At 41.4% G+C, this 22,341-nt stretch overlaps 2 non-coding genes across 2 annotated transcripts; both read left to right on the top strand.

The window, feature by feature from the left end:
- On the top strand, positions 1-163 carry LOC145982902 (U1 spliceosomal RNA). The gene has a single exon (XR_014441181.1). It is a non-coding gene; the product is annotated as a U1 spliceosomal RNA (small nuclear RNA).
- Positions 164-2,865: 2,702 nt separating this feature from the next.
- Positions 2,866-3,028, top strand: LOC145982900 (U1 spliceosomal RNA). The gene has a single exon (XR_014441179.1). It is a non-coding gene; the product is annotated as a U1 spliceosomal RNA (small nuclear RNA).
- Positions 3,029-22,341: the final 19,313 nt, after the last annotated feature.

Here is a 22,341-nt window from a genome sequence, read left to right as displayed (position 1 = left end):
ATACTTACCTGGCGTAGGGGCTACCGTGATCAGCAAGGCGGTTCCCCCGGGGTGAGGCTCTTCCATTGCACTTCGGTTGGGCTGACCCCCGCGAATATCCCAAACGTGGATATCTCGGGCGCGTAATTTTTGTTAGTAGGGACTGCGTTCGCGCCGTCCCTGAAAAATAAATGGATAACAATAAATGTACCTTTTCGTAATGTTAAGTTCGGTCGGTTTTTTGAGAGGATTGTTTCGTGATAAACTTGTTGAGAGCTGCGATCCCGTGAGGAGTTTAGTTCGCCAAGAAATTGACTGACCCAGTCGGAAAGGACAGACCAGATGGACGATCTGTTTTCTTTCTGCCTGCCTACAAGACCCAATCAGATCAGAGAAGAAAGTTTCGGAATATTCAATAAATAATCTTTCAAGAGAGTTGACGTTGCCAACCGTCCTGATTTGGAACCTAAGGAACGGCACCTCGCTCTCGGTTTCAAATATGGAAATCGGACTGACTCCCTTTGCTTCCAGAGCCTCCCGTTCCCTTTCCGCGTGCACTGCATTCGTTCTGGACATGGCGTAGAATGTTATAAGCACCAACATAACGTCCAAACTTCATGATGTTGGTAGTCGTCCTACATATTAGCAGAGATCTAAAAGATGTTTTCGTTGCTTCGAAATTACCATTCCAATCACGAATTCCCCTGAATAAACAGTTGTCTGATTTTTAAGAATTTGTAAGATTACATATTAACGAGATACCATATTTATAATGAAAAGTATTCCGTCATGGAAACTGAACCACGTCGTTCCAGTACTGCCAGCCTCGGTGCTAGCAACAATACATCCTTTAGTAGAAAAAGAAACCAATCAAATGAACTAGTTTTTCTTGCTTGTTGAATACATAATACTTATGTTTCCAAATTCAAATTGGACATTTTATGTATTAATATTGGCTTCACCTTCACCGCCCGTTGAAGGCGTGAACATTTTAAAAAGTTGTGCTGCAATACTTAGGAATGTATACCTTACATTCGAAGAGATTTGACAAATACGCTAGCTTATTTATGCTAAAATTGATCGCAAGTGACAGGATAAGAATGAGTGGTTAACGACAATTCCTCTAAATGCTACGTAAATATTGTATTTTGCATTTACGTCGCTTTCCTTTCATATTTACTAATTGCGACGACAAGGATGAATGAATTATAAGTACGTGATGAAAGGACACTCGTACGGCTCACAACAACATGCCTAGGTCAAGACTCGAACACAGGGAGCTTCAAATGATGGGTAAAATTTTTAGTAAATTCGGATGCACATTTATGTGAAAATTTCTGCTAAACCGTGTTTTTGAGTTTGTGATGTAAATATTCCAGTTTTATGCACAGATAGGTTAACTTGGACCGGACCTACAGTTTAGAGTGGGATCCGAGCCATTATGTGTCTCGACCGAGTATCGTTCCCCTGACCCCTCGATTAATAGACGATAACAGCTTTAGAGTGCGACTTGTTTAAAGCATAGCAAGCAGGCAGTGTTCCGGCACCTTTATACATGATTGATTGATTGATTGATTTAGTTTATTTTACTTCGCGTTTTGTGACTCTTGGCTAATTTGCGAAGATGGGGATGAGTGATGAAATGATGAAATTGATTAATGGACATTCACAAACAACCAAGCCCGACCGGGATACGAACCCGGGACCGTCGGCGTCGCAGCGCCTTTATACATGAGTTACATATGCTGTTTAGATAGAAACTTATGTTGTTTTTTTTTAACCTGCGCTTGAAGTGAAAAATTGTGTCTGGGAGAATGTTTAAAGAAACCGTGGAGGAGGTGTCATTTTTAGATGTGACGTGGTGAAAATAAGACATTGCATAGGAGAATTTTGTCATCCTCGCGACCCCCCTCCCACCGAGCACTATTTGTAGCGAAGGTTCTTGATTTGACATTTTTGCATGTAATAGGCACAAGAAGAGAGATTTTTTCGTTGTCCATTAGTTTTTCAAAGTTGAAGTCGAATTTGTTGTCTGGTAGGCTAATCGGGACTGGACGTACAGTTTGGAGTGGAACCGAAAGACAGTCAAATGTGGCTCCACTTGGAGTGAGTGAATCCAATACAGCGGTAGCAGTAGGCCATCGGGAAGACCCGAGATTTGTCTTGGAGGACAAGCAACCCGAAAAGAGACCGACAAGTGCAAATTGAGATGTGATTGATAAGATGACAGGTAATTGCAACTGAAGACACATATAAGTCTATAGATATATATAGACGCGGCAGGTCTTCTCGGTACGGTACATCCCTCTCGCATTTCCTCCCTTAACGTTCCTGATAAACGACAAATTGCGTGAAGAAAACCCAAAGCATTTCTGTCGCCATCAGTCTACTTTCTTTCCTTTTTTGACGAGGAAATTTTCATTCTTTAAGACCAGACGAGTGGAACCCATCCTATTTTCGAGCGTGAATGGGAGAAGGTTGGTTTCGGACATGCAATAATCGAACTGTACGTGATCCCTGAACCAAAACGTATGTCACGTGATTGACATGACGCTGAAGGGGACAGAAATCGAGAAAGCCAGCCAGCAAGGAAGATTCGTATGTGAAAGTTGAACGTAGTGTGGAGAATGTTGGAGTAAGTAAACGTTTCTCAATAGATGGCAGCACAAGGAGTAGCTTGTTTTCCTCCCTTAAAAAGGTCGTTCAAATTTTACTTGTGAAGATAAGTTAAACATATTTATTTGTAGATATATTGTCTGTGTAAAGTGTGCATAGCAATTATAAGTTATCACTGACAAGTTGCGAAAGACTTTGAGATATGTGGAAACACTCGATGGGAGTTTGTTGAGAAGATAGAGTAGTATGTGAGAGGTTTCTGGTCGAGGCATACTTACCTGGCGTAGGGGCTACCGTGATCAGCAAGGCGGTTCCCCCGGGGTGAGGCTCTTCCATTGCACTTCGGTTGGGCTGACCCCCGCGAATATCCCAAACGTGGATATCTCGGGCGCGTAATTTTTGTTAGTAGGGACTGCGTTCGCGCCGTCCCTGAAAAATAAATGGATAACAATAAATGTACCTTTTCGTAATGTTAAGTTCGGTCGGTTTTTTGGGAGGATTGTTTCGTGATAAACTTGTTGAGAGCTGCGATCCCGTGAGGAGTTTAGTTCGCCAAGAAATTGGCTGACCCAGTCGGAAAGGACAGACCAGATGGACGATCTGTTTTCTTTCTGCCTGCCTACAAGACCCAATCAGATCAGAGAAGAAAGTTTCGGAATATTCAATAAATAATCTTTCAAGAGAGTTGACGTTGCCAACCGTCCTGATTTGGAACCTAAGGAACGGCACCTCGGTCTCGGTTTCAAATATGGAAATCGGACTGACTCCCTTTGCTTCCAGAGCCTCCCGTTCCCTTTTCGCGTGCACTGCATTCGTTCTGGACATGGCGTAGAATGTTATAAGCGCCAACATAACGTCCAAACTTCATGATGTTGGTAGTCGTCCTACATATTAGCAGAGATCTAAAAGATGTTTTCGTTGCTTCGAAATTACCATTCCAATCACGAATTCCCCTGAATAAACAGTTGTCTGATTTTTAAGAATTTGTAAGATTAGTAATGTATATTGGCCGGTTCTACGCAGTACTTAGTAGGTATGCCTTTTTTTTATCAATCGAATATAAGTTTTTGACATATTTTGACAATTTTTTGTCGATGTTTTAGCGTTTAGCGATGTTTTAGTACAAATTTTCACTATACTCATTTTTTTTTCACTCATACTTGGTAGGTATATTATGATCTTACGTGATACAACTTAACCTATCCTTTTTTTTACGATTATTTAATTTTTTTTAGGATCCTAAGTGATATAACTTAACCTATTATTTTTTTTATTTATGCACTGTTTGAACGTCATCATTTGAGGATCATATTTTGTATGTATTTTTTTTTTATCAATTGAATATAAGTTTTTGACATATTTTGACAATTTTTTGTCGATGTTTTAGCGTTTAGCGATGTTTTAGTACAAATTTTCACTGCACTCATTTTTTCCATTTATACTTGGTAGGTATATCACGATCTTACGTGATACAACTTAACCTATTTTTTTTTACGATTTTTTAATTTTTTTTACGATCCTAAGTGATATAACTTAACCTATCATTTTTTTATTTACGCACCGAACTAACCTACAAGGGGGACTCTGTTTGTTTTAATATTTCAGTATTATAAGGTTTTCACAAATTTTATATAACCTAAAATGTGTTGGATGTTGATTTTTAGTATGTGGCAATTTTTTATGAATTTTAAAACTGTTCCGTCACCCTCTCGTTCTTCACGTCGTGGACGAAGGACTTCTCTGCAATCAGGATGACGCTGCATAGAGTATCGGCAGGCAGCGCGTCGTGGAACTCGCAGACGACCTTGATGTTGGTGCGATCGTTGACCACCACCTGCCTTCTCTTAGATGTGTTGATGACGGTCATGGGTCTCCGTGCTTTGAATTCGCTGGGCGTGTAATACATGTCCACGCTTCCCTCGGTCACGCGTTTGTAAGCCGTGTAAGCTTCGTAAAGTTTGAGGTAATCGTTGTTGGTCACGTCGAGGTTGTAATTCTCGCGCGGGAACACTTCGTTCCTACCGTTCTTCAGATAAACGTTCTTGATCTTGCAGTCGTCGAACTTGCTGGAATCTTTTTCCTGATTCTTGTCCCTCCCGGTCTGAAAAAGCACCACGACGAAATCTGGCATGTCGAACTGTATGTTGTTGAACTGCGTCGTCACGTCGAATTCCATGTGACTTCCCGACGCCATCTTCTGCACGCACTGGTAACCGTGAAAGTGAATCGACACCTGCGGACTTTTCAAGATCTCCGCTTTGTACTTGAGGGCGTAGTTCGTTTCGTATTCCACCACCGGCATTCTCAATTCCATGCTTCGGATGACGCATTTCGCTGCTTCGGGTAAAGTGTTGGCTATCGGCGTGGTGCCGTCCGGACCCAAAGTAGCGTATCGCATCAGTGCGTCGTTGTCGTTGGCCGCTCTTCGAAACGTGATCCTCAGTCCTCCCTTCCACATGATCTCCTTGTAGTCCGAGAAGAAACCAGGCAGCAGACGCATGGGAAAGAGCACCGTGTGACTTCTCGTCGATATTTTGGTCCCGGCTTCGAATCCCCCGGCCTGGTAGTACGCTGCGTCCGTTTTGGATAATTTCAACGTTCCCACTGCCGTCGACGTGATGCCTGGATAATCTATTCTGTCGATGACGGTGTTGTGTTTCCTCACCTCCACCTGCGAGAACAGGTGAGGCACGAAGTTGTCCACGAGTATCAAGTTTGCTGCTGCGGGAAACGCGTCTCCGCTTTCTTTCTTCACCACGTCGAATTGAAGGTAGAGGTCCGCTCTGTGAGGATGAACGAACCCATCGCCTACGTCCACGTCGTATTCGATCTCCCTGTTCGCCTCGTTGAGATTGGCGAACGTGCGACGGTTGGGAGGGAAAGATTGCAATTCGTAACTTTCGATTTGCTCCATTTTACATGTATGGTTATTTATTATACGTTGATCTCCACGATGGCCGTCGTAGTGGCACCTGCGAAATCCACCACGTCTCCTTTCTCGTTCGTCACCACCAACTCTATGTCGTCTATGCGGTTGCGACATACTGGAAAATAGATCGGCGAAGAGGGCGTGTAGATGATCGGTTCCATGAACTCGGAACTTGGTTTGAAAGTGGCTATGATTCCCGTCTGCTTGTGACTTCCTAACAATCCGTCCGAAGATTTCGTGATCATGCCTTCCGCCACGTTACAGTGTACGTTCAGAGTCTCTATGGCCAAGAATTTAGGAATGTTGGTTGCTACGTGCTTGATGCCAGCTTCGAGTTTGGTGTTGTTCTCGAAACCTAAAAGTTCTCCCATGGTGCCCAGGTCCACGGTCTCCGTCGCGGATAGGATTTCCACTCTGTGCGTGACCGAATTTTGAGAAAGGTATGTGCCTTTGGGTAATTGAGCTTGCAAAGTGGAAAGATTGTATTGTCCTGGCGTGACGACGATGTGTTCGCTTCCGACGCTAATTTTGTTGTTGTGCTGCGTGACGTTAGGTATGAGGTACATGCTGTAGAATGCACGCAGAGCCACGGATTTAGGATAGACGATGTCGTCGTGCAGCGTGAGTTTCAAGATTGAAGATTCGCTCGTGAGATGGAACACGCCCATCCTAGTGATGCTGTTTGAGGTTCCACAATGCTTTCTGGAAATCCTCGATCGTAGGGTTATTTATTTTAGAGAGAAACGTGAGTACGGAAAGGCAGACATGGCCGCAGTTCACGTCTCCGAAATTTTGAATGCGTTCGTCGTTGTAGTATATAGAGGTTTTGTTCGTTTTCAGATAATAAATTAAATTTGTAGGTGGAACACCTCCGAAAGAATCGAAAACGAATGCTTTATCATCATTTTTGTGGTAACATATCCAATGCGTGCCTGGATTTTTTTGATTGTCCAAGTTGACTACTCCGCATTCTCTTCTTTTAACGCTTGAAGGTAACGAGTCGGACATGAAAACTCCTCTGAAGTGTTTGATTTGTAACGGTTCGATCAGAGATTCAATGTCTCGGTTGGTGAGTGCTTCTGTTTCTTTTTTTTAAACTTTCTCATCACGCCTTTTTCTCCTTTCTTCTCCATGGCCAGGTTGTGACGTTTCTGTTCTTCCAACTCGGCCTTGTTCTTCTTCGAGTCGATGACGGTTTTCGCGATGGCGGCACTTCCGCCAGCCAAACTTCCAACGGCCCCCAATGCTGCCAGGATGGCCGGGATGCTGAATATGAAACCTCCGATTTTTTGCTGTTTCCGCGAACGCTGCAATCTTTTCAATTGAGGTGTGCTGAGCAGTAATTTCATTCCGTGTCCTTTCGACAAGCAAGAACGTTTCTTCTCACGTTGTTTCTTGGTAAGTAACCCATCGAGGGCACCTAGATTTTTAAGATTCGAATATGGTATCTGGTACACGACACCCTTGGGCTTCATGTTGATGCTCTATGTGTTATTTTCACGGTATGTTATTTATATATATATTCTGAGATTTTTTCTTGTGTAGTTTTTTTACGGTATGTTATTTATATATTTTCAAGGCCTCGCAGTCGTTACACAAATTCTATTACATGCTTCGTTTTCTTGCCAAGAAGTTCCTTTGTCCCCTTGTACACGATTCGAGTTTTGTTCTCGATTAAAATAGATAGCTTCTCGTCGGATAACATGTTAGCGTATCGATCTCGTAAAAATAGACTGTATTGTGCGTTGAGCAACAGGCGTACCTTGGGACCATACTGGGTAGAAACGATTGAACCGGAAGTTATCGTGTAAGGTTTGTCGACTTCCAATTCCTGAATTTTTACATACTCGACTGACAAATTTAGCATTTGTTTTAATGCTTGGAGATCGCTCATTTTTTCAGTTGTCAGAGTGTTAGAGAGAAATTTAATTGCTTTTTTTTTTCACGATGTGTGTTATTTATATATACCGAAGATTATTTTTTTACGATGTGTGTTATTTATATATCAAGTTTTTTTACGGTATGTTATTTATATACCCCACCCCAATTTTTGTTTCGTGTTCATGGCGATGGTGGTACCCAGTGCGGCGACCCGTTCACCCAGCGATGCGTCTCTGCTCACGAACCTTTCGAAAGCTGCATGTTCCAATTTTTTGTCTGCTTCGTGACGTGCGTCCAGATCCGACTGCGTGGTGTTGTAGGCGATGTCGTGATCTTTGCATGCGGCGTCCAACGGATTCACACCCTTGTCTCCTCTCTCCAATCTTTTCTCGAGTTTGGTACCCGGTCCGCAGTACTGGTAGCCAGGTAGATGCATCTCGAAAGGTAACTTGTTGATGATGTCGTTCACGAGTCCCTTTCCTTCGGCCACGTTCCAAAATTTCGGAGGCAGCGTGTTGATGATTTTGATCAGGTAACCTATGCCCTTGTCGTCGTTCACGATGAAGTTGGAAAGTTTCGTGCTGATCATGTCCACGATGCCAACCTTCTCGTTGTAGAAATTACGATTGCCTGCATTCTCTTCGCCGGCTATCACCAACAATCGGTCCACGAGTTTCCTAACGTCGTCCACCCAAACGAATTCTTTGGGTAATGTGTTGTAGCGTTTGACGCCGCTGCCTGTTTTGACCTGGTTCCAAATCGGTTTGATGAGATTCCTGTACTTCTCGCCGCTGCTCGATTTCACCCTATTCTGCGAGGCGTCGTTGTTCTGGTACAAGGCATCCGTCATGATCAGAATTTCCTTGTAACTTTGGTAATCTTCGTCGGTGTAATCTTTCGGCTGCTTTTTGGCAACGAGTTCCCACAGTCCCACCGTACCCGGATACCTGTTCCAACTATCCTTGTCGCCTAAATTGACTTTAATGTCGTTGCCTTCGAAGGTCACCTTCGATTTCCCAATCTTCCACACCACACCGCCGCCTTCGCTGGTTTCCATGCTGGGATACAATCCGAACACTTCATCCTTGTCGAATTTCCCCGTGCTCAGGTAGTCTCGTGCCAAAGGTCCCAACTCGATTTTATCTGAAGACGGCGTGCTGCCTATGGCTCGACGTCGTGCCGGTGCATCCTTCAGTTCGAACGGCGTCGAAGGAATGCTCGAAATGGGCGTGGGTACGGCGTAACTTTTAGCTGCGAGCGGTACGAGTTCATTTATCAAATTTTTATTTTGTTCCGTGACACTTTTAATTTCTTTACCTAGACCGCTGATGGCATCGATCACAGGTTGATCCTGACGTTTCTTCTCTTCGTAGAATCCGCGATTCTCGGATTTCCAACCTTTGAAGCGTTTCGCGAGGTAATCGCGAAGCTTGAGATTTTCGTCTTCGATTTTTCGTTTCGTCATGACGTTATTTATACACGTCGTTTCTCACAACGTTGCAACGTTTAGAAAGTCGTTGATTTTGTTTCTGTATTTTCCGTCGTTGGGTTTCCTCGTCATGTCGATCGTAGCGAATCCGAAATCGTCACCGTTTCAGCAAGTAGAACAGCAGCCTTCCGAAAATTGATTGTAGTTCATGTCTCCGCCTACGTAGTCATCGTACGCGTGCTTGAGGTTGGTGTGATCTTGACGAAACAAACATATGAAATTAGCGTTGTCGCGCACTAACTGTTTTGGAATTTTGGAAAACGTTTGAGCTAGGTAAAAACAATCCATTCCTTTGTGACGACCTTGCGTGAAAAAGTTGCGAATTTCATTTTGATTTTCCAGGATGGCGTCGTCGAACACGACGACTGAATTTTCACGACAATCGTCGAGTGGTTTTATTTCCGAAGCAAACGTTGCAATGTCCAGACCATCGTACAGTTTCATCAGTTGCTGGTATTTGGATTGCTCCAAACTTTTCGAGAACACGTACAGGTAGGTGCCTGTTCTTCCAATCTAACCAATTCGGTGCGAGGAGAAAATTGTCCACGAGCAGTGTCGTTTTCCCACACCCCGAAGGACCTACGATCAGACAGCGGATGCTGTCGGGAAGCAACTTGCCGTTCTTTTTTTTTTTTTCTCGTTTGACTTTCCGGATCCGGTAGACGCTTCACCACGTTCCACGTACTCACAAGATCACTTCGTCCGCGTCGATCCAACTCTTTTCCGGAAGTCCCAGCCATTTGACAAACAGTTTGTCACCTTTCCTACGCAATACTTTCTCGATGAGGTACGTGTCGGGGTGTTTCGTTTTAGAGAGTTCCTCTTCGTAAAATCTTCCTTTCAAAATCTCACCGCTACTATCTTTTATTATATACGTGTGTCGGTTTCCGGGTAAAACTCGAACCACCGTAAAAAGTTCCGTGCTCCAATTTTTTGTGAATCCCTTCTCGAAGGTGCGTTTGAATTTGCTGATCCTCACCTGGTCTCCAATTTTGTATTTAGCTTTTTTTGTCGTGGGTGTGTACTTTGGACAGTAAACGGTAGAAATTAAACGCTGCTCGTCGGACTTGGTAACGTCGGCTGGCTTCATGCCTATCGTTCTGTGTACCGTATCATTATAGGTGTCGACGAGTTCCGGCAGGATGTCGACCCATTTGTAATTTCCCCGAAGCGTGAATCGTTTCCACATGTGTGTTTTCAAGGTTCGATTGAATCTTTCCACGATGCTGGCTTTGATGTGACTGAAAGTCGAATAATGTCGAATCTTGTGTTTTTGAATAAACTTTTGGAATACGGCGTTGTAAAATTCTTTACCGTTGTCTGTTTGCAGAAACCGTGGTCGTCTGCCACCGCTTTCGCGAAAAATTAATTTGAATGCTTCCGTGACGCATGTTCCCGTTTTCGCCTTCAAAGGTAGAGCCCATGCGAATTTCGAAAACGTGTCTATGACGGTGAGGAGGTACTTGTTACCCTTGTTCAATTTATGTACGTTTTTCAAATTGCCGCTACTCATCTCCACGAGGTCACTTTGCCAGAGGTCGTCGATGCCCTTGGTTACCACAGCCAAACGTTCGTAGTTACGGCGTGCAGGTTTATGCAATTCTTCGACGATGGCTTGCCTAGACATTTTTTTAGAGATTACGTTTCAAGAGAAGCACAAGCGTGATGGGATTCAAAGAGGGTGGCACTTCGCTCGTGTTTTGAATGATCAGCTTATCGCCGGCACTCACGTCGAAAACGGTAAGATCTTCGTCTTCGTGTATTTCATATATGTTGCGCGTTTCGTTCCAACGTGCCAGAGGAATGTTTCCTGCTTTCTGGACACCACGATTCGATATCAAAGTCATGGTAGGAACGCTAGCTTTTCTACCGTGAGACCAGTACGAAAATTCGTTTATCTGAATCGTGCCATCGAGGAGAAACTTGTAGTACGGATGATAAGGATGTAACATGTACAGTTTGTTACCTTCGACGAACGTGGAGATTCTCTGTTGATTGGGTACGCTGTTGATTTCGATGGCTTTCAGAGAATGCAGTTTAGCGAATTTAGTGTCGACGCCGAGCAGATTACTGTGAACTTGTCCGAGTTTATTTTCGATGGGCAGCAAATGCTCGACTATGGTATCTGTTACAGCAGAAAACGACGGTTTGATTTTCACTTCCACGTTCAACTGCTTGTAGTTTTCGTTGAGTTCTTGCAACTTGGCACCGAAAGAAGCCAGCGTCGATTCCTGCGTGGATTCCAGCACTCCAACTTGATCTCTGATGTTGACGACAATATTCTGAAGGTTCTCGACTTGATTCAATTTCGAGCTCTTCTCGGTAAGATCGTTCACGATCCTTCGCATCTCTGTAAACTGCGTGTGAAGGTCGGCGACGCTCTGCGAAGTGGGCAGCGTCGACACCAGCGAACTAATTTCGTCTCGAATCTGTTCCACGTTCGCCGTTTCCGTTTCTAGTCGTTTCAGCATTCGAGATATGTTTCTTTTCAAAGCGTGCAATTCTTTGGAGGTGGGGAGATTGGCCACCCTACTCTCGAGATCGCTCAATGAACTTTTGATGTCGCTCGAATCGGATAGTGCCGTCACCGCCGTTTTCAATTTTTCCAAATCTTCGCTCGAAGGCACGCTCGTCCGTAACGATTCCAAGTCACCCTGTATGTTGTCGAGTACGTGATGAAAATGAGCGAGATTCGTTTCGACGTTCAAATTTTCTAAATATTCGATCTTCTGCTGAACCGTGCTCAACGTGTCTTGAATGCTCGTCAACGCTCTCGCTTCAGCGTGAATATTTTTAATTTCTTCGTTGATCAATTCCAAGGACGCCTGAAGCGTAGCGATGGTGGTTTGAATGTGTTCGAAATCTCGATAGGCCTCCAATTGAATTTTTATGTTCGCGACGCTTTTACCGATGACCTGCAGTTCGTCCGACGATGGTAGGTTTGTCATTGTATCTTCCAAAGTCTGTAACTTGGATTTAATTTCTTCCAACGTGCTGGTGAATTCTTCTTGTAATTTGGAAACGACGACATGTAAGCGTTCTACATCAATATCGTTCACGACGGTTTGAAGTTCAGAGAAATTTTTTTCTATTGCGGAAGTTCGTTCTTCGATTTCGAGTTTCAATTTTTCCAAATCTTCATTTTTCGATTGAAATTGCTGTAATTTGGCCAAATCATTTTGAAGCGAATCCACGCTCAACTGTATATTTTGAACGTTGTCGTAAGAAGGTACATCGACATAATTTTTTATCAGCGCCTTCAGTTCGGAATCGATTTTCAGAATGGGGTCGAGACATTGCGTTTGGAGCGTAGCGATTTCCGACTCTAAACTTTTGTTTAAGGTCTCCTGCAAAGCGATCAAATCGGTCCTTAACTTCTTAACTCGAATGTCCAACATGAGAATCTCTTCTGCGTGGTCTACACGCTTGGTGTTGCCGAAAATGTCGTTAGGCATTTTTGGTTAACGGTTATTTATAATAGGATAGACGATTCGTAATTCTACGAAGAGAGGAATAAGTTTGTCGTAATCTCCGAGGAGTTCTATGTAAAAATAATCTCCTGCAGACACATCGTACGTAATGTTAGAAAGCATCTTGTCGTGCTTGATTCGAAAAATGTTCTTGCCGGTAGAAATTTTGATTTCGCCTGCGTTTTCCGGATTCACGGTGATTTGAAGTTTCCCGTCGATCGGAATTTCGTAGAAATGTAAATTGTTATTAAAAACATAAAACATCTTGCCCACATCGTCATTCAGTTTCGTCCAAATGCTGTTGAGGTGAATAATCAACAGACCGTTGAGTTTAGGTAACACGGAAGGTAAGACTTCATGATCTGGTATGGTTTCCATAATGATCTGTTTTTTGAAACCGAACAAATTCATAGGCATGCTGGTTATTTATTCTCACAACGTTGCAACGTTTAGAAAGTCGTTGATTTTGTTTCTGTATTTTCCGTCCTTGGGTTTCCACGTCACGTCGATCGTCGCGAATCCGAAATCGTCATTGTTCCAGCAAGAAGAACAGCGTTCCGAAAATTGATTGATCAACAGACCGTTGAGTTTAGATAACATGGAAGGTAGAAATTCATGATCTGCCGTGCGGTGTACAGTCTCCATTGTTTGCTTTCCGAAAGCAAAGAGATTCATTGTTCTTGCTAGTTATTTATTGTGTATGTGATAATTTGAGACAGTCAAAGTTTTTTTATTTCAGTTATAGTTATTTAAGTTTATTTTTTTCTTTCATTTGCATTGCCTACAATTTTTACTAATTTCTAAACGATAGTGTCCCCAAGGCAACGTGTGGATTCCACAAGACAAAATACATCTTTTATCGTCATGCGGATCTAATGCTACTTTCCTAACTTTGTTTGTTGTAATCACGTGGTCTACACTTTGGATTCTTTGTTCTATGCTTAGTATCGTCGATTGTGAGTAAAGGCAATTGATGTAATCGTGGAAGATGAGTTTGTTCTCCACCGTATTTTTGCCCACACCTTTTGCTTTCTTCGTGACGCTACTCTCTGTTCTCATGGCATACATCTTCGAACGCAAACCCGCGAACTCGACAATAATATCACCGTTACATTCATCTTTCAGTTTACCTAGGACTTTTTTGTTACGGGATGGAATTCCAAATCTGTTGGGTTGAGGATACGCAGAAGTATCGAAATACTCAAGCATGGAAGGATTTTTTATGTCTTCGTATAGGTTAGGTGTTTGTATGCTGTAAATGAAGCTGTAGGTGTCCGTGTACAAAAGTGATATTTTTTCATTGTAGAAGGGTTTCATCACGTCATAATGAAATTCGAACATGTAAAGTTTCGACAAGTCGAGAACTGTTGCGCCAACGTAAATTGGTTTTCTGAATTTCATCAATTTTATATCTAGATTGAAAAGTGCTAAATTCTCGTTGTAAATTTTTCTCGACTTGAATCTAGGATCGGCTATCCACTTCCGACATTTATTCTTATCGGAAATTAATTTCACGTCTACGTGCTTTCTAACATTCTCCATGGTTTTTCCGTACACCGCATTGTTCATTAATTTAAAGAAGTCCTTGTCTAAATCGGAAGTGGCAGCTGTTCTATGTTGTGTGTTAGTTTCTATGTAAGGTCTTAACCACGTGGAATGTTTAAACTTTAGTATTCTTCTAACATTTACTATCTGAACACCCTTCCCAATCAAAAACCGGAGATTCTTGTAGTGGACGACGTATCTCTGTTTAGGGTCCAATGTTAACAAAAGCTTGTCTTGAACCGAGTCGGGTGGACATTTGATTTCGGGAGTCGGAGGCAAATCCGAAAACGTGTCGTGCAGGTGGTCGGAGAATTGGAGATCTACCTCTGCGAGGAAACCACACTCGCTATCGTCGAAATGAATAATATCTATCGAAGTGGGATCTAACCATTCGAATCCCCCGTAAGGAAGTTTTTGAACCATGGCATGTCCGTAGAGATTATTAACGTCGGCGTAGAAGATGTAATTCGATGCTCGATTTGAATCGTAATCTTCTTTCATGTGTACGTTATTAGCTTTTGCACGTCTCTGTACGCATTGCACCATTCCACCTCGTATCCCTCTTTCGATAAATAGCAACATGTCAACGTCCGATATCAGTTCCAGCTTGACCTTTGTCTGGAATAACATTGCCGACCACGCTAATCCCGGTAGACTGTAGAAATACGCCGGATCTAATTTGTAAATATTCGTTGCCGTTTTCCTGAACGCTTGAAAAACATCGGCGAGTATCGTCACGTCTAATTTTAAGTATGCGTCGTGGTAGTCTCCGAGTGTCCTACATTCTAATTTCTCCCACACGAGTTGCGCGTGTTGGTATTCTTCGTCCGTGATTCCTTTCTCTCTGAGTCTGCTGTAAAATTCTCTTGGAAGTGGAAGAGCGTCGTCGTTAAATTTAGAACCATCACTAACATATTCGTAAGGATAAACCCCTTTACGTCTAACGAGTTCTATGTCTACGTTGGGAAAACTAGCTCTAGTTATTTTAAATTGATCGTCGGTGAGTTTGTTCGCTAAAGCATCCAGACTTGCAGAGAGAAATCTATACGAATCCAGGAAGCGCATCTCGATTGTATTTTTCGTTCCCGGAATCGACACTTGCTTGCTGAGACTAATGTAGCGTTCTTCATTCTCGGCCAAGACACCTATACGTTTCGGATCGTAGCCAAGATGTCTCACCAGGTGGTGAAAATCATATCCGCTTCCGTTGTGAAAGAATATGGGGATGAATTTAGGTTTCTGGATTTTAAGATTGCACGTGTTGCAAATTCCACCTATGTAGTTTCCGCTGAAATGATCGTGGTGGAATATTTTTTTGTTCTCATCAGTGAAACTTTGATCACATACCGGACACACCTCAGTGGAATTGTAATTTTGAAGTTCATTTTCAGTTAAAGGTGCCATCGGTTTTGATGTAAGCAGTACGCTACCAATTACCTCAACCTCCTCCACCATTTTTTCCAGGAAGTGTTCGATTACATTTGGTCCGCGGTATATATATGCTTCATTTATTTTATCACGTCGCACAACAACATAGCCGAAACTATTAGGTTGATGAAGATGGTACGGCGTTGTGGAGGAAATTTCAGGATCCGGTTCGCAGTAGGAGAGTGGTTTCAGGAAAGACTCGAAATCTGCGACGATGATTGCGGGATGTTCCAACAATGCCTTGTGCATTTTGAATTCTTCGACTTCGTTCGTTTCGGGCATCAACATTCTAGCCGGTCTGTTGTTGCCGCAATAAATTTTATGTTCGACAAGTTTATCGATAGCAATTTGACGTCCGGTGTAATTTTGATAATCGAGTTGTTTTCGATCGTCGAACATGGTTAGACATCTCGGACAAACTTCGATGCAATGTTCATGCTTGGTTGTTTGGCTTCCTAGTAATCGAGACATTGAACGAATTAGCGTGTAATGATAGACATCCTCGTTGGAAATGAGAAGGAGATTTATTACACAGGCATCGTCATCGTCGATATCGCTTATCCTGACGGGATGCACGAGATATTTATCTGACGTGAAGGAATATACATTAATAGCGATGCGTTTTCCTGCACGATTTTCGAACTTTGTTATATCCGACAATGTCACCGGGTATTCAATGTCAGACATTACACTTTGAAAGTCGGTCTCGTATTGTTTGTAATTAGAAACCTGTTCTGGATGATTTGACCAATGAACAGGATGCAGTGCAGCCAATATACACCAAAGGAAACACTTTTTATCACTGTTCTGTATATTTAACACAGCCCTCTTGTGTTGAATGTTCGGTGGAAGAGGAACGTAGCTGGAAGCGCGAAGAGGCGAGAATTGGTTCACGTAAACAGTTAACGTGTGAGGACTTCCACACAGAGACCATCCCGACCCTTTAGCCTCGAAATCGTCATGTTTCTTAACCAGCTCGTTGGAAACTTTATAATAAAAGTTGTCCAAATTTTCGACATCCGCCAAATAAAAAGTCTGGTTTTTTGTACGATGATAAAAAATACTCGTTGTGCCATCAACTTTCTCGTATTCAGAAAACAGAACAACGTATACTTTTATAGAGTTGTTTTCAAGTTTATCTTTTAAAATATTTAGTACAGATGTTTTCGTTTCATCCAAGAAACTAAGGATGTCACGACCTGGTTCTGACTTAATTGAGAAATCCTGGAGTTGGTCGTTAAATGCAGATCTAATTGGTTTGCGTTCATTAGATAATTTAATTTGCTTGGAAGTGGAAGCTTCCGTTTCTGAATTATCGATTTTCCTTTTCGATGTTCCTTGTTCGGTCGATGGTTTGCAAATTTTGAGATGTTTACTTAAATTTGCAATGCTGATCATTTTTCCGCATCGAGCACAGGGCTTAGAAGGTAACGAACGATTAATTCTCGAACCTGTTTCGCTACATCTTGCCCTGTGTACCGATAAATTGTTCCTTGAGATTAGCTTCCCACAAGTAACACATTCAGTTTTATCATTTTTACGATTGAAACTGGTGGTGGATGCCATTGCTTTCTCCAAAATCACAGAAATCAAAAAGTCTAGTATATAGCGACACAATTTTCAGGTATGTTATTTTATATAGAATTTCTTGGAGTGATTACAAAACTCAAAAATTCAATCTACTGTAAATAGAATTTCAGGTATGTTATTTATATAGAATTTCTTGTGTGCGAATACAAAAACTCAAGAATTCAATCTACTGTGAATACAATTTTCAGGTATGTTATTTTATATAGAATTTCTTGGGGTAATTACAAAACTCAAAAAAATGAATCTACTGTGAATATAATTTTCAGGTATGTTATTTTATATAGAATTTTCTCGGGGCGAATACAAAACTCAAAATCCGAGACGGTCCAGTTTAACGTGTTCATATTTGAAAAAAAATTGCAAAATACCCCGACAACGTTTCAGCTACTAGGACCTCATTACCATGAGCCTAATCCTAGTAAGCCACATACACACCTGTTCTTCGTATCGCATATGCTAGTAAGTCAGATGACATATTGGGAGAATCACATTTCCCCCAATGATCCCACCACAACAAACGTCGCACATGCTAGAAGAAACAGGATCAGGATATTTTATGCTAAATTTACGGCTGCCTGTATGCAGTTATAGGCAAATCATTAAAAGAGCGCTCTAATATACAATGATTTCTCCTACCATGTACCCTAACATACAATTTAACATAACAAGTAAAATTTCGATTCGTCTATATATACCCAACAAAACTCAGAAACTGTCATACGCGAGAGCTATATTTTGCAACAACTATAATTACCCAACACTAGCAACAAGAACAAAAAAAATATATCAATTACTTGTATAATATTAATTAGTAACTTTAGATAATATTAATTATTAGTTTTCAGTTGTAATTAATTTTAAAAAACAATTAATAAGATGTTAGGTGATGATAACCAAGTGCAAAAAGCATTGCACACACAAACAAAGCACCACTTAGTTCATCGAGTCTCGGTGTCGTCTCTCCTCTCATACCAGGTCGTCATGGAACTATTTTTTTTTCATCAATCGAAAATTTTCCAAGTCCACAGCGTTAAAAAAAATCTTAAATTGCAAATATCTCGAAAATGGTAAACGTTATCGAAAAAATATATCGAAAAACACCTCCATCCCGGTAGCGAAGCTACCCCCCTGTCGATTTTGGATATGTAGAATACGTATACCAAGTTTTGGAGGTCCTGGGGTCAAGGGGTAAGAAGTTAGCCCACCCCCTCCCAAAACTTTGATCACTCGTAACTTTTGAACGCCTAACCTAACCTAACCTAGCCTAACCTAACCTAACCTAACCTAGCCTAACCTAACCTAACCTAACCTAACCTAGCCTAACCTAACCTAACCTAGCCTAACCTAACCTTACCTAACCTAACCTAACCTAGCCTAACCTAACTTAGCCTAACCTAACCTAACCTAGCCTAGCCTAACCTAACCTAACCTAGCCTAACCTAACCTAACCTAACCTAACCTAGCCTAACCTTGGGTTTAGTGTGTCGGTCGAGTCTCGGTGTCCTCTGTCCTCCCATACCAAAATTGGCATAGATCGTCATGGAACCAATTTTTCATCAATCGAAAATTTTCCAAGTCCAGCGTTAAAAATCTTAAATTGCAAATATCTCAAATTTTTGACAAACAGGGTCATAGAACCCTCCAACTCATGACTTGGGAAAAATATGTTTGCTGATTCATCATGTACACCTATACGTGAGAAAAAGTATGAATAGAATCTATGTTCGGAAATCCAAAATGGCGACCGGAAGTGGGGTTATCTTGAAAACGGTAAGACTTAGGAAAAATCTATTTTCGGATTCATTATGTACACCTATACGTGAGTAAAATATGAATAGAACCTATGCTCGGAAATCCAAAATGGCGACCGGAAGTGGGGTTATCTTGGAAACGGTAAGACTTAGGAAAAATCTGTTTTCGGATTTATTACGTACGCCTATATATAAGTAAAATATGAATAGAACTTATGCTCGGAAATCCAAAATGGCGACCGGAAGTGGGGTTATCTTGAAAACGGTAAGACTTAGGAAAAATCTGTTTTCGGATTCATCACGTACGCCTATATGTGAGAAAAAATATGAATAGAACCTATGTTCGGAAATCCAAAATGGGGACCGGAAGTGGGGTTATCTTGGAAACAGTAAGACTTGCGAAAAATCTGTTTGGGGATTTATCATGTACACTTATACGTGAGAAAAAATATGAATAGAACCTATGTTCGGAAATCCAAAATGGCGACCGGAAGTGGGGTTATCTTGGAAACGGTAAGACTTAGCAAAAATCTGTTTTCGGATTTATTACGTACGCCTATATATAAGTAAAATATGAATAGAACCTATGCTCGGAAATCCAAAATGGCGACCGGAAGTGGGGTTATCTTGAAAACGGTAAGACTTAGGAAAAATCTGTTTTCGGATTCATCACGTACGCCTTTATGTGAGAAAAAATATGAATAGAACCTATGTTCGGAAATCCAAAATGGCGACCGGAAGTGGGGTTATCTTGGAAACAGTAAGACTTGCGAAAAATCTGTTTGGGGATTCATTACGTACGCCTATATATAAGTAAAATATAAATAGAACCTATGCTCGGAAATCCAAAATGGCAACCGGAAGTGGGGTTATCTTGGAAACGGTAAGACTTAGGAAAAATCTGTTTGCAGATTCGACGACTGCAAGATCAAGAACGTTTATCTGAAGAACGGTAGGAACGAAGTGTTCCCGCGCGAGAATTACAACCTCGACGTGACCAACAACGATTACCTCAAACTTTACGAAGCTTACACGGCTTACAAACGCGTGACCGAGGGAAGCGTGGACATGTATTACACGCCCAGCGAATTCAAAGCACGGAGACCCATGACCGTCATCAACACATCTAAGAGAAGGCAGGTGGTGGTCAACGATCGCACCAACATCAAGGTCGTCTGCGAGTTCCACGACGCGCTGCCTGCCGATACTCTATGCAGCGTCATCCTGATTGCAGAGAAGTCCTTCGTTAACGACGTGAAGAACGAGAGGGTGACGGAACAGTTTTAAAATTCATAAAAAATTGCCACATACTAAAAATCAACATCCAACACATTTTAGGTTATATAAAATTTGTGAAAACCTTATAATACTGAAATATTAAAACAAACAGAGTCCCCCTTGTAGGTTAGTTCGGTGCGTAAATAAAAAAATGATAGGTTAAGTTATATCACTTAGGATCGTAAAAAAAATTAAAAAATCGTAAAAAAAAATAGGTTAAGTTGTATCACGTAAGATCGTGATATACCTACCAAGTATAAATGGAAAAAATGAGTGCAGTGAAAATTTGTACTAAAACATCGCTAAACGCTAAAACATCGACAAAAAATTGTCAAAATATGTCAAAAACTTATATTCAATTGATAAAAAAAAAATACCTACAAAATATGATCCTCAAATGATGACGTTCAAACAGTGCATAAATAAAAAAAATAATAGGTTAAGTTATATCACTTAGGATCGTAAAAAAAATTAAATAATCGTAAAAAAAAAGGATAGGTTAAGTTGTATCACGTAAGATCATAATATACCTACCAAGTATGAGTGGAAAAAAAATGAGTATAGTGAAAATTTGTACTAAAACATCGCTAAACGCTAAAACATCGACAAAAAATTGTCAAAATATGTCAAAAACTTATATTCGATTGATAAAAAAAAGGCATACCTACTAAGTATTGCGTAGAACCGGCCAATATACACTACTAAGATTACATATTAACGAGATACCATATTTATAATGAAAAGTATTCCGTCATGGAAACTGAACCACGTCGTTCCAGTACTGCCAGCCTCGGTGCTAGCAACAATACATCCTTTAGTAGAAAAAGAAACCAATCAAATGAACTAGTTTTTCTTGCTTGTTGAATACATAATACTTATGTTTCCAAATTCAAATTGGACATTTTATGTATTAATATTGGCTTCACCTTCACCGCCCGTTGAAGGCGTGAACATTTTAAAAAGTTGTGCTGCAATACTTAGGAATGTATACCTTACATTCGAAGAGATTTGACAAATACGCTAGCTTATTTATGCTAAAAATGATCGCAAGTGACAGGATAAGAATGAGTGGTTAACGACAATTCCTCTAAATGCTACGTAAATATTGTATTTTGCATTTACGTCGCTTTCCTTTCATATTTACTAATTGCGACGACAAGGATGAATGAATTATAAGTACGTGATGAAAGGACACTCGTACGGCTCACAACAACATGCCTAGGTCAAGACTCGAACACAGGGAGCTTCAAATGATGGGTAAAATTTTTAGTAAATTCGGATGCACATTTATGTGAAAATTTCTGCTAAACCGTGTTTTTGAGTTTGTGATGTAAATATTCCAGTTTTATGCACAGATAGGTTAACTTGGACCGGACCTACAGTTTAGAGTGGAATCCGAGCCATTATGTGTCTCGACCGAGTATCGTTCCCCTGACCCCTCGATTAATAGACGATAACAGCTTTAGAGTGCGACTTGTTTGAAGCATAGCAAGCAGGCAGTGTTCCGGCACCTTTATACATGAGTTACATATGCTGTTTAGATAGAAACTTATGTTTTTGTTTTGTTTTTAACCTGCGCTTGAAGTGAAAAATTGTGTCTGGGAGAATGTTTAAAGAAACCGTGGAGGAGGTGTCATTTTTAGATGTGACGTGGTGAAAATGAGACATTGCATAGGAGAATTTTGTCATCCTCGCGTCCCCCTCCCACCGAGCACTATTTGTAGCGAAGGTTCTTGATTTGACATTTTTGCATGTAATAGGCACAAGAAGAGAGATTTTTTCGTTGTCCATAAGTTTTTCAAAGTTGAAGTCGAATTTGTTGTCTGGTAGGCTAATCGGGACTGGACGTACAGTTTGGAGTGGAACCGAAAGACAGTCAAATGTGGCTCCACTTGGAGTGAGTGAATCCAATACAGCGGTAGCAGTAGGCCATCGGGAAGACCCGAGATTTGTCTTGGAGGACAAGCAACCCGAAAAGAGACCGACAAGTGCAAATTGAGATGTGATTGATAAGATGACAGGTAATTGCAACTGAAGACACATATAAGTCTATAGATATATATATAGACGCGGCAGGTCTTCTCGGTACGGTACATCCCTCTCGCATTTCCTCCCTTAACGTTCCTGATAAACGACAAATTGCGTGAAGAAAACCCAAAGCATTTCTGTCGCCATCAGTCTACTTTCTTTCCTTTTTTGACGAGGAAATTTCCATTCTTTAAGACCAGACGAGTGGAACCCATCCTATTTTCGAGCGTGAATGGGAGAAGGTTGGTTTCGGACATGCAATAATCGAACTGTAGGTGATCCGTGAACCAAAACGTATGTCACGTGATTGACATGACGCTGAAGGGGACAGAAATCGAGAAAGCCAGCCAGCCAGCA

Source organism: Lepisma saccharinum, unplaced genomic scaffold, assembly GCF_977018435.1.
Source record: "Lepisma saccharinum unplaced genomic scaffold, izLepSacc3.1 HAP1_SCAFFOLD_463, whole genome shotgun sequence".
Lineage (NCBI taxonomy): Eukaryota > Metazoa > Arthropoda > Insecta > Zygentoma > Lepismatidae > Lepisma > Lepisma saccharinum.
The sequence above is the reverse complement of the archived record's forward strand: the minus strand, read 5'-3'. Positions and strand labels throughout refer to the sequence as shown.